This window comes from Salvelinus sp. IW2-2015, linkage group LG4q.1:29, assembly GCF_002910315.2.
Source record: "Salvelinus sp. IW2-2015 linkage group LG4q.1:29, ASM291031v2, whole genome shotgun sequence".
In the NCBI taxonomy this organism is placed as follows: domain Eukaryota; kingdom Metazoa; phylum Chordata; class Actinopteri; order Salmoniformes; family Salmonidae; genus Salvelinus; species Salvelinus sp. IW2-2015.
The window spans coordinates 77,148,572-77,160,760 of record NC_036842.1 but is presented as its reverse complement, the minus strand read 5'-3'; the positions used below and the strand labels follow the sequence as shown (position 1 = coordinate 77,160,760).

At 43.5% G+C, this 12,189-nt stretch overlaps 1 pseudogene; it reads left to right on the top strand.

Annotated features, from left to right (window-relative positions):
- LOC111962574 (putative adenosylhomocysteinase 3) overlaps positions 1-1,902 on the top strand; it is a 37,625-nt pseudogene extending 35,723 nt beyond the window's left edge.
- Positions 1,903-12,189: the final 10,287 nt, after the last annotated feature.

Here is a 12,189-nt window from a genome sequence, read left to right as displayed (position 1 = left end):
TCCTAAGGAAAATGTATCAACCCCTACAAAAATGTAAATTAATTATAATCCATATAATAATAATTCACATTTCCTGTTGCTGCAGGATTATTTTCCTGCTGTAGAAAACTGGCTCAAATTAACATCCTACATCTGTATGTGTCTGCATTTGTGTCTGTGTGTGTTTGAGGTTGATAGACTGTGTCTTTCCTCTGTAAGGTGAGTCTGCGGACCCCAGAGTTGACCTGGGAGAAAGTGAGATCACAGGTGGACCATGTCATCTGGCCCGATGGCAAGAGAATAATCTTACTGGCTGAAGTGAGTGTCTGTGTGTGTGTATGCTTGTTGCCTGAGTGTGTGTTAGGTGTGTGATCACTGGTATGTGTATGTGTGTGTTTTCTCAGGGTCGTCTGTTGAATCTGAGCTGCTCCACGGTGCCCACCTTCGTCCTCTCCATCACCGCCACCACACAGGTCTGTCTGTCTCACACACAGCAGGGGAACTCATGGTCGCAGCAAACACACAAGCTGTACTGCTGTTTTGTGGAGTGCTACATGTATGCATTATGAAAAGGGACAGGCCTTTGTATCCACAGTCTCTTTGTAATTTACATGTTTTCTATGTATACTATTTCTATAACTTAACGTAATGCACTCAGGCACTGGCTCTGATAGAGCTTTACAACGCCCCAGAGGGACGATACAAACAAGACGTCTACCTTCTGCCCAAAAAGATGGGTAAGACACACCACCTCACCTACCTACTACCTTGTTACGTAGGTTTTGACAGGGTGTACTGTGACTGTGTGTGTGTGTGTTGTGTGATTAATGTCAGGGTGGAATCTCATAAATTCAATGTGTTGTGTTGTGCTGGTGTCGATAAGTGTGTGTGTGCATACAAGTAGTCTAGACACCTGTGATGTGTGTGTTTGTGTTGTTGTGTAAAGATACAGATTCCCTTTCATCCAACCACAGGTGTTGTGTGTGTGTGTGTGTGTGTGGTGTTGTGTGTGTGTGTGTGTGTGTGTTTTCAGATGAGTTTGTGGCCAGTCTCCACCTGCCAACGTTTGATGCCCACCTCACAGAGCTGACTGATGAGCAGGGCAAATACCTGGGCCTCAGCAAGACCGGACCCTTTAAACCTAACTACTACAGGTGGGAAAACTCTCACACACATACACTCACATCTGCATTTGCATACTCTCACGCATATAATACACATATACACACTAAAATCACGAATGAACATAAACAGTAAAGTAATTTGGAGTTACAGTATGTTCCTGTAAGTGACAGTGAGTGTGTTCATTGCAGATACTAATCTATGGTAGTGAAGACCAAAGATGTACCATAGCATCCCAAAGACATATGTGGCTCAGAGGGAGGGAGGACCAGGAGACCTGGCTCAGATTTGTGTTTGTGGGGGAACTATAGCCCAGCACTGACGGGTAACACCACAACCATGATGTCTGACTGACCTTTAACCCCTGTCCTCTGACCTCTGCTGAGCCATCTGACCTCACTGGAGGGCCGTCGTTGGTCTGAGAGAATTGATATGCTGAGAAGCTCTTTTTTTATGTACATACTGTATTATTGTGAACAGAAGCAGAAATGATCATTTCCCACCGGATTCATATCCCAAGGCCAGACTCAGTTGCCGGGTTTGAGTTTTCTATTTTCCATTATTTTTATCTGTTGTCTGAAGTGGCGGGGTTTGGGGGAGGTGTATGTTATTTAGCAGAATCTTACATATAATATCAAGTTGTAATAGAGGAGCACAGATTATCTAATAAAAATAAAAATAAATCTTATTTTCAATCTTTCCAAAGATATCTAAATAATGTTTAAACTTTCTGAATGAAAACAAAGCAGATAAGTAATAACAAATAGGTTAAAGATTAATAAAATGTTAMATTTTACCATATTTTTTTCTCGCGTCTTTTCCAAAGATAAAGTTGTGACCCACCTGCTAGTCAGTCTCATTAACTCTGCTCTCCTCAAACAGCGTGTGCCTGTCTCTATAGTTCTAACTGTAGTTCTAACTATGCCCACTAGGTGGTGCAATGAAGCTAGTCAAAGAAGTGTAGCGGCTGATCTGTGGATGTTTCTGGAGTTTGGTGACTCTCACACACACACACACACACACACATACACACACACACACACACACAGGATACAGTGGTAGATGGACCTGTGTGTTTGTTTAGGTCTTCCCTCCTGACCTGTAGATAATATGTGGGGTGAGGAGATAGACTGATCCAGAGTCAATACTTTACTGTAAGTGCCCTTCTGGATGGGAGAGGTGATAGCAGGGCCAATGTTATTGGCGGGCCTTAGAGGGCCTGTCCTGCCTTACCATACCTCCTGGCCCGTCCTAATAAAATACATAGTTGAATTAAACTTTTTTTAAACTTTTTGTTTGCTGTAACACTGATTTATGTATGACATTAAGACCATTTAAAGTTTAAATTACCTAAAAAAAATAATTGTCTTGTTAAATTAAAWATGGCTCAAGTAATTATGACTGACAGGGTTGAACACCTATCATGTGCATCATGAAGTCACGTCTCTTTTTTACCGCCATTTCGAATTAGTAGTGGGTGGAGCGTTARTTAAACACAACAGTGTGCCTCAGTGATCAGTAGGCCTGGATACCTTCAAAATAGCTATTAGAAATTGGTTTCAAAAGAATGCATCATCTGCTGCAACAAGTGCCTCTATAATTCCACTCGTCGAAACCACTGCTACGGTTGCTGGCGATCACGGCAATAGTTCATTTTATTAGTATTATAATGTTTCTTAGGACGAATTAATAATGGATTTCTTTGTGATGGTGTATATTAAATGGATTTATTAGAAAAGACGCCCACCCACGTCCCACACTCCCACTCGTCAATTGTGGTGCCGGCATTAGGGCATGGGAGGTATAAAAGACTTATGCCGGCAAGATGTAAAAATGTAGCTGTTTTTTACATGCAGCATACGGAAATTCTTCTGTGAACTAGGTAGWTATATAGAGGCAAATATTTTGGGATGCTTCCCAATCTAATTAATTACTGTCGGAATTATTCTTGCCTTGGTTTGCACATGCAATCAAAGATTTGCATTAGCCTATTATAAAGGATATGTCGATATGAACAGCTAAGAGGAGTGTTGTTAGTAAAATAATCTTAATGTATTTCGCCATTTTATGTAGTTAGGCCATGCATAATACAAATATACGGAGCTGTCCGTAGTGCTTAAGTWAGAGATCAATGTACGATTAATGAGGAAGCCTACAGATCACCAACAGGCCAAGTCAGCACGTGGAACATGGCCAGGAGTATGTAGGCCTATGTTGTGCCTTTTATTATGTTTTTGGAATGSTCTATAACAATGGGAATTAAAATTCCAACCCCACCCGTTGTATAAATTGTAGTTTTACATCTTAATAAAGAACACTGTTGGCACCTCCCTGAAAATCAAAAACACGACCGGCATGGAAATCAAATGCCCTTCCAAATRATTGTTCTGGCRGGCCTTCCCAGGAGATGCTGCAACAATTACTGTTACCATGGCACTCAACGAGTTGGTGTGTGGGGGGGGCTTTTTGAAGAGCAGTCGGCACATCCACACTCAGTAACCCCCCCTCCATCAGATCTGAGAGTTTGTCTGCCTAATCAGGTTCTGCCCCTCACTCTGTCTCTCCCCCCTCCACTCTGATCCTTTAGAACAGATGATTGTTTTACTAAAGTGTGTATGGGCTAATGTTGAAAGTAGAGGCAGTGAGTAAGCTGTGTGACTTCCATTTGAGAGCAGTGCTTTAGAACCCTCAGAGTGTTATACAGTGTTACCTGGACACATCTGGACTCCCCTGGGGTCTCCTTACCTGAGTTCACCTGAGCTCCTGTCTGCTCTGCTGCACTCTACTCTGACTCAGAGGGCATGGTTGGATTTCCACCATATTAGTTACACCCCTCCTATMTTTTCATATGTGTGTATGACAGGTGGGTAGGGTTGGGCATCTCTCATCTACGTTTCTCTAGTCTAGGCTATGTGTTCGCTGTGGTCATCCCAAGCACCAGGTGGCAGTATTCAGTAGTATATCTGGCCAATGCAATGAGATGAGAAAGCTCTCCCTCAGCAGAATTACACAGRTTAATCTCAATACATGAGCAAATTGCCTTTTTCCTTAAGCATTTATTTCATTTTTATTCTGTATGAAAAGCAACAGTGCACACACATGTTTATTCAGTTCAACCACAAAAGCAATCCAAGGCCCAACTAATTGATTTTTAGAACATTGGTGCATGTTTTCCTAGATCGGTGTTCCATGCCTATCATGAGTGTAGATCTCTGGCCGCACAAACCTAAAAATACCCTATGTCCCTGGATTACAGTAATCCTGTGTGTGTGTGTGTGTGTGTGTGTGTGTGTGTGCGCGCGCGCGCGCACACTCACTGAGACAGGTCTAGGATAAAGAACTTCGGGTGGAACCCTTCCTCTGAAACCCCAGTGCATTGTGGTATTTAAATCAGGCAAAATTGATAGCATCCAGGATGAAGAGGTGGTGATTGTGCAGGTGGTGGTGTGTGTGTGTGTGTGTGTGTTACAATGTGTAACCTGTTATTTTTATCTGTCACACCCCACACTTCATATTTCAGACCCCACCTTACCTTCTTTCTCACCTGCCAACCACCTGTCACTCTGTAGGCTCTATGTTCAGTTGTTACTATACAGTATATTGTAATATACAACAATACAATTTAACACATCTTTATTAATCCACTTTGAGACAATTTAGAAGGCATCACTAGAGCACCTAAAACCTCCACTTACTATAGGCCTACATGCAGCATAGAACTACATTCATTCAGCATTAAGACATGAATACGGTGTGATCAGCTGTACAGTCATTTCCCCTGCACTTCTATGTACTACCATCACTGAATGGCTGATAATGGGATCCATTTACACTCCAACCCATAATCCACCCTCTTTCTCCCCCCTTTCACCCTCTCCCACTCCCAAGCCCATTTATCCTCCTCTTGCCCTGCTTCCATATAACCCATGAGTGGCGGGCGGGGCGGGTTTTAGCACAACACAYGTGCACACTTCCTACCTCCCTATAAACCTCCTCTGGTCTCCCTCCAGGGGTCTGCTTTGGGACACCATATAGGTCATAGTGTGTGTGTCTCCCCCCTCTCTCTAAACAGCTTTGATCCCCTCCATCATGACTACATGGTCTAATCACCAGCAGCAGCTGTCAGCAGCACGCTGTCCATAGACATCAGTTTAACCCTGTGTTAAATTGGACCTACAGTAGTTTTCTCTGTTTAGACTATTTCTATGACAACGTAATGCACTCAGGTGCTGGCTCTGAGCTGTGCAACACCCTAGAGGAACTGTGGGTGGGTGTGAACGAAAAACATCCCAATTCCATGTTGAACCCGATGAACTACAGTGTTTTAAAGCTGATTATTAAGCTCAATATTTAAAAAATGGACATCATCAAGACCTACTTCCCTCCTCTCACCCCCCACCGATGGTGSCATAGAGAGGGAGCTGGTTTCATCATACGGTGGCTGTGGCTAACTCTAAAGCCCAGGATTTACAGCAGGCCCTTCTGCTGTTGCAGGGACAACATAGGCTCTAATCTACTGCWCATCAGTGTTACAGTGCTAAATCCACTCACGCACTGCCCAACCCAGCCCCATATTTTTTATTTATTTAACCTTTATTTAACTAGGCAAGTCAGTTAAGAACAAATTCTTATTTACAATGACAGCTAATGGTTAGGAACAGTGGGTTAACTGCCTTGTTCAGGAGCAGAATGACAGATTTTTACCTTGTCAGTACGGGGATTTGATCTTGCAACCTTTCAGTTACTAGCCAAAAGCTTTAACCACTGGGCTACCTGCCTTCCCCAGCCCCATATTCCAATCCCAGCCCCATATTCCATCCCCAGCCCTAATTCCAATCCCAGCCCTATACTCCACTATCAGTCCCATATTCCAGCCCCAAATTCCAACCTAGCCCCATATTCCATCCCCAGCCCTATATTCCAATCCAGTCCCATATCCCAGCCCTATATTCCAATCCCAGACCCATATTCCAATCCCAGCCCCATATTCCAGCCCTATACTCCAAACCCAGCCCCATATTCCAGCCCTATATTCCAATCCCAGTCCCATATCCCAGCCCTATATTCCAATCCCAGACCCATATTCCAATCCCAGCCCTATACTCCAATCCCAGACCCATATTCCAGCCCCAGCCCTATACTCCAATCCCAGGCCCATATTCCAATCCAGCCCTATACTCCAATCTCAGCCCATATATTCCACCCCAGCCCTATACTCCAACCCAGCCCCATATTCCCCACAGCCCTATATTCCAATCCCAGCCCTATACTCCAATCCCAGACCCATATTCCAGCCCCAGCCCTATATTCCAATCCCAGCTCTATTAAAAAAAGGCTTCTCAACAGTTTTTACCCCCAAGCCATAAAACTCCTGAACAGGTAATCAAATGGCTAACTGGGCTATCTGCATTGTGTCCTGCCACCCACCACCCGCCAACCCCTCTTTTACGCTACTGCTACTCTCTGTTCATCATATATGCATAATCACTTTAACCATATCTACATGTACATACCACCTCAATCAGCCTAACTAACCGGTGTCTGTATATAGCCTCGCTACTGTTATTTTCAACTGTCTTTTTACTGTTGTTTTATTTCTTTACTTACCTATTGTTCACCTAATACCTTTTTTGCACTATTGGTTAGAGCCTGTAAGTAAGCATTTCACTGTAAATAGCTGTTGTATTCAGCGCACGTGACAAATAAACTTTGATTTGATTTGACTCCAATCTCAGCCCCATATTCCAGCCCCATATTCCATCCCCAACCCAGCACTATACTCCAGCCCCAGCCAAACCCGTACCTACGACAGGGAAAGCATATAAAACAATCAAATTGATTTATTGATTAGCTGATTGGGGCAAATCTCTATAGGATGCACTTCTCTTTCCAGTGAGGATAATGGTTAACGGGGTTGAGTATGGAATGGATCTCTGTTACAACCCCTGAGGCTGAGTGTGTTACACACACTCCTCTGAGAAGTGTAAGGTTACACACACTCCTCTGTGAAGTGTAAGGTTACTCTGGGAGTGTATGTCATAATCAGCTAATTGTAGCACAGACGCCCCCAGGGGGATGACACACAGCTACTGAGCCTTAGCCCTGGGACCTGGGGGAGAGAGGATGAGAGAGAGAKGGAGGGRGKGGGGGGGGGGGGGGGGTTGTAGAGAGGAGTCAGAGCAAGTGGAAGGGGGATGCTTGTTCTTCTGCCCATCATTTGATCACCAAATGATAGGCAGAAACAAATAAAGGCTGCATTGCCTGCTGGTTTTCATTATTGCCTTTTAATTCCATCAACATGTGGTCTGAAGGGGGATGTTTACCATGTGGATCTGGCTGGCTGGGAAGCTCTCAGTCAGTTGTTGGCAAGTCTAGAACCACTGGATCCAACTAGCCCACCAGTGTGAGTTCTACCATTGCCAAACACCGGGGGAGAACAGGGGAATCAGAMACACATCGGTGGAGCACCTCAGTTGGTCAGTTTGGTTTCAACTCCTGAACATTCTCTGGATTGTTATGGTGAGAACTTGGGACTATAAGGTTTAACCTCATTTTTGTCAAAAAAGTAGTTATTGACATAGCCTCGTTCTGTTAAATTGTATCTACATATATAGTACTCTTAATACCCCAATTAATGTCAAGTTCAAAAGAATACAAGATAAAAATTGCTGACACCATTCAAACCAATGAGGGTTCGAAACTTTAAAGCCATTTATCTCAGACTCATCTTTTTACAGATAGAACCTTATAGCCCCAAGCTCTCGATTGGTCAGTAGTATTKCCCAGGAGTCACCAAGGAGAATAATGATCATCCTAGGGAGGCACTACAACTTGGCTGCTGTGGAATGGTTTGAATACATTTAGTCTGAGAGCATCATCAGGCTCTATGTGAGTCATGAGGCCTGTGCCTGAGGCTACAGCTCAGGTTCCAGGATTCAGGGCCTCTGGAACAGAGTATAGACCTCCATAGCAAGCAAGATATTGGAGAGGACCCAGACCATTGATCAGATCTATAGATCATCCTCTGCTGTCTCTCTTTCTCTCTAGAGCTCACCTCTTTATGTCTGTCTCTTTGTCCATAGGAAAGAGAAAGAAATTAGATCATTAAGTATTTATGAATCTAAAGAGACAAAGTCATTGATCCCACCCTCAGGTTTTCCGTCAAGTCAGTGACAATGCACATCTGTGACAGGACCCATCACCTACGTATCACTACTCCACGTTCTACACAACCTCCGTCCACTCAGAAAACAAACCAACAAGACAAGAGTTGAGTGTCTGTCTCCTCCTATATTGGCACTACACATGATTGCTCAAACAGATATATACAGAAGCAAAAATGTGCTAGTGCCAAAATGGGCAAAGAAGAYGAGTGGAGGCCATGTCTTAACTGACAGCACCAGCCTGAGGAAGACTACATGTAATAGTTGGATGAATAGCAAGTTGTTTGTCTGTCCACGGACATTGAAACCCAAGCATGGTCATAAACCTTCATCAACACTGAATTCTATGCAGTTGGTGTATAGAATATAMAGAGGGTAGGGCACAGTGTCAGCAATGCATGTTGGGTAATGTGGTTCTTTCTCTACTCTGTTTATGGCCCTATGGTAATTCACTGATAGTGTGCCGTCACAGTGAATTCTACCAGTGCCATACACAGAACAGGAGGAGTCATCAGCCCAGCACCAGGGCATGCTGCATGGGTAGCCTACTACATCCATGCAGGGCAGGACAGAACACATGGAAGGCTGCGTTTCAATCCAGGAACTTGTTCCCCACCTTCTGTCCTTGTTTATTCCCCTTCACAGATCTGATTGGATGGTTGAGAGAATTTTCTCAGCTCTGTGAAGGGGACTGAACAAGGGGGAGCGGAAAGGCAGAACTTGAAATGCATGACTAGAGAACTCTCTCAAACACCAGAACGTATCCCTCACCACACAGAAAACAATTATGCTCTATCTATGTGTTCCAACATAGACCTAAAACATATAATCCAACACAGTGTAAACGATGCATTCAATACACTGGGCTACTACTTAAAATCAGCCCACAATATGCCACAGTATGAATGCGTTAAGTAATGAGACACTATGGAGCAATTGGTGACAAAATGTTGGTCTATTTAAGGCGCTGCCCCATGTTTTAGTTTCTTATATCCATGTCCTCTTGCAACAATTTTCTCTCTCCCTCCTCATGCACTGCACCGCGCATCGGCCGGGTTTTAATCCGCTTGGACCATCTGCTATCCTCTTGTGTCCCTTCTGCCGGGTTAGAACAAACATCCATCCCCGGGACACCTAGAGAGACGCAGACAATCAGCCCCGTGCGGTGCCGACCCACTGACCAGCTCCAGGATTGATCCCGGCTGTGTGGAATGATGCGCTAAGTGATTTTTGAGACGCTCCAAATGGGTCCCAGAGCAGAGCTCGTCTTCCAGCTTCCGGGAAAAATCGATAGTGCTAAAGAGCAAAGTTTTTTGAGTGAGAGATAGAGAGAAGAGACAGAGCGAGAAAGAAAGAGACATCTGACATTATGCGAGTTGAGTGAGCTCTTTGCAATGGTTAGAAGAATGCCCCTGAAATTGGTTAGCAATTTTTATTAGGCGAGTACAGGCGTTTCACTCGTATTATAGGCATATTTCGATTAGAAAAATAACATGTTCATTTATAACGTTGTAGGCCTAACAGTTAACTCGAGCCTTTTCACATCGGGTATAGGGTAATCAAAATGCCTATATTTAACGAATAAATATAAATAAATATTATTTCTACAGAAAACACTCAGATACTTTTTGTTATTATTCAGTAGACTTCAGGCCCAATTCCCCCCCAAAATGCAGGTATAGGCTATGAAGAGTATCCGCAGGCCTAGCTGCGTGTCTAGGGGAGCGGCTGAGTTCACCTTTCTTTAGAATGCACTCGATGCTGGAGGTAATCGCATTTGTCTGATGATGACGCAGTCTACTCTCCTCCACCTCCTGTTATTTTAAGAACGATTTGGAAATACTAACCCTGGAAGGAGGGCACGAGAGGGTTCACCAAGAGGGTAGTTTACTGTAGGCCTGTAATCATCCACGAACGACCTTGATCATTTTTTACAAATATAGTTTAATCAGTCAGTCACCGCTTTATAGCCTACATATGGACTAAAAAGTGATTATATGGTTTTTGTTGGCCTATAAATAATTTCTGTAAAGCACGAGAAGCCAACTTAAAATAATTAACTGTAGCTCTAGCTACTTAGAATGCTGTGTAATTTTATTTGATCAAACTGAATTGTAGGCCTCACTCATATTTTCCGAGAAGTGATCTAGCTTTTCTGATATAGAGTATATAGCCTACAATTACAATTAGATTAAAATACATTTTTCAAAAGACTAGGCGACCACTTTTAATTCAATGTTTGAAGTAACACAGCATACAACACGTAAATTGTAAAAGGTTTATTCTATGTGAAATGAAAAAATAGTTTTCTCTTTTAAGATGCGGGGACTACTGTTAATAAAATGACATGCCCTAATGCGAACTGCGAAATAAAATAAAATAATCCAAGCGTACTTTACGCACGCAAAAATAATACACTGTAGAAGGGTCATACATCTTTATACTCAATGACTGTTTTCTCCCCCTTACTTATTCCCTCCTTCGCTCTTCGAGGAATAGCTACATACCTGAACGAAGGCCACATCACCTAAATGACGGCATCCTCATCCTGACCTGAAAAACAGACAAACACCCCATGCTCTCTTCTCTCCACCGCCGGCCTCCCGGTCCCTCTATCTCTCCATCTCTCCCGGTGCTCCGTCTGTTTGGGCTGCCTGGCCGGAGATTTTCAGGTGGAAAGGTAACTCGTTGGTAAGCATCTTAACCCAGTGGAGAGGGATTACTCCATGCTGCCATCCTCCCTCTCCTCCTGCTGCTAATCAACGTCTTGCGCAGTTCGTCAGTGTCACAGACCTCTTTAGTGCGTGGAGATGCACAGCTGTCCCGTGCTGTGTGCCACTTGACGGATTTGGCGAACATATTAAGATAGCTGATGGTAACAACACTAATCATTTTAGATTCTATTACGTTTTTTWAAGCCTATTGGCAATACTGATACGAGCATTACATTTATTTATAGCCTACTACAAAAACAATCGCATTAGGCGTTTAAAGCTTTCGCATACATTTCTCAAGTTTTTGATGGCTTGACATATTGCATATTGTTGAGTGCGCGTGCAGTTCGTGCGCTAATACACTGCCCCAGGATGGAAGGACGTTCCCCGGATGGCGGATATAGTGAACCCAAGCAATAGTTCTAGCTCGAGAATGAGGAGAAATCTCTAGCGTAACCCGTGCCATGAAGCACSCGTTTGCCTTTTCCAGTTTTAAAATAGGCCTAGCCTAGTTAGTCTAAAAGGTTATTTCTAATAATCAACAAGTCAAATCAACACAAAACCTTTCATTAAGCCAAGCAAAAGCTTAATGCTTTCCTTTTTAACCAAGCCATTTCAGCTCAGAGACATATTTTATTTTATACAACCTGTGCCGTCCATCGAGTGTGGCTGTCTCTTCCTCCATAACCATATTCCCTGAAATGGCGCTCGTCGAAATGGCGCTCTGTCCCTGAAAAGTCCCGCTTGAACTGTACATTGCGGCTCACATCTCCTCAATATATAGGCCTACAGGTGAGCACCTCTAATACTCCCCTCTTCTCCCACTGACCTGCTGTTGATAATTAGATAGACATACAGAGAGACCTTGGTGAAAAAAGAGACTTTATCCTTTCATCTGATCTTCGGTTTGGATTTCAGACTCTAAAGTCGCGCTGAAATCCATCCACGCGCACCCATTGTCCAAACCATACATTATATAATAGAAACAGCCTGTCCAGCCTAACCCAACTCAGCTCAATCCCCCAAACCAGGAAGCCGTAGCTATAGGACAGCCAAATTAAACTCCACAAAAGTTGAAATTAGAGACCCCAAAGACTGAAACAGGAATAAAAGGATGTGAATAAATATTTCACGTCTTCATTATGAGTCTGTCCCATCGCGAATGATTCGTGTGACGCGGTGGATTTGGCGTTTCTCCCAGTCAGCATCTG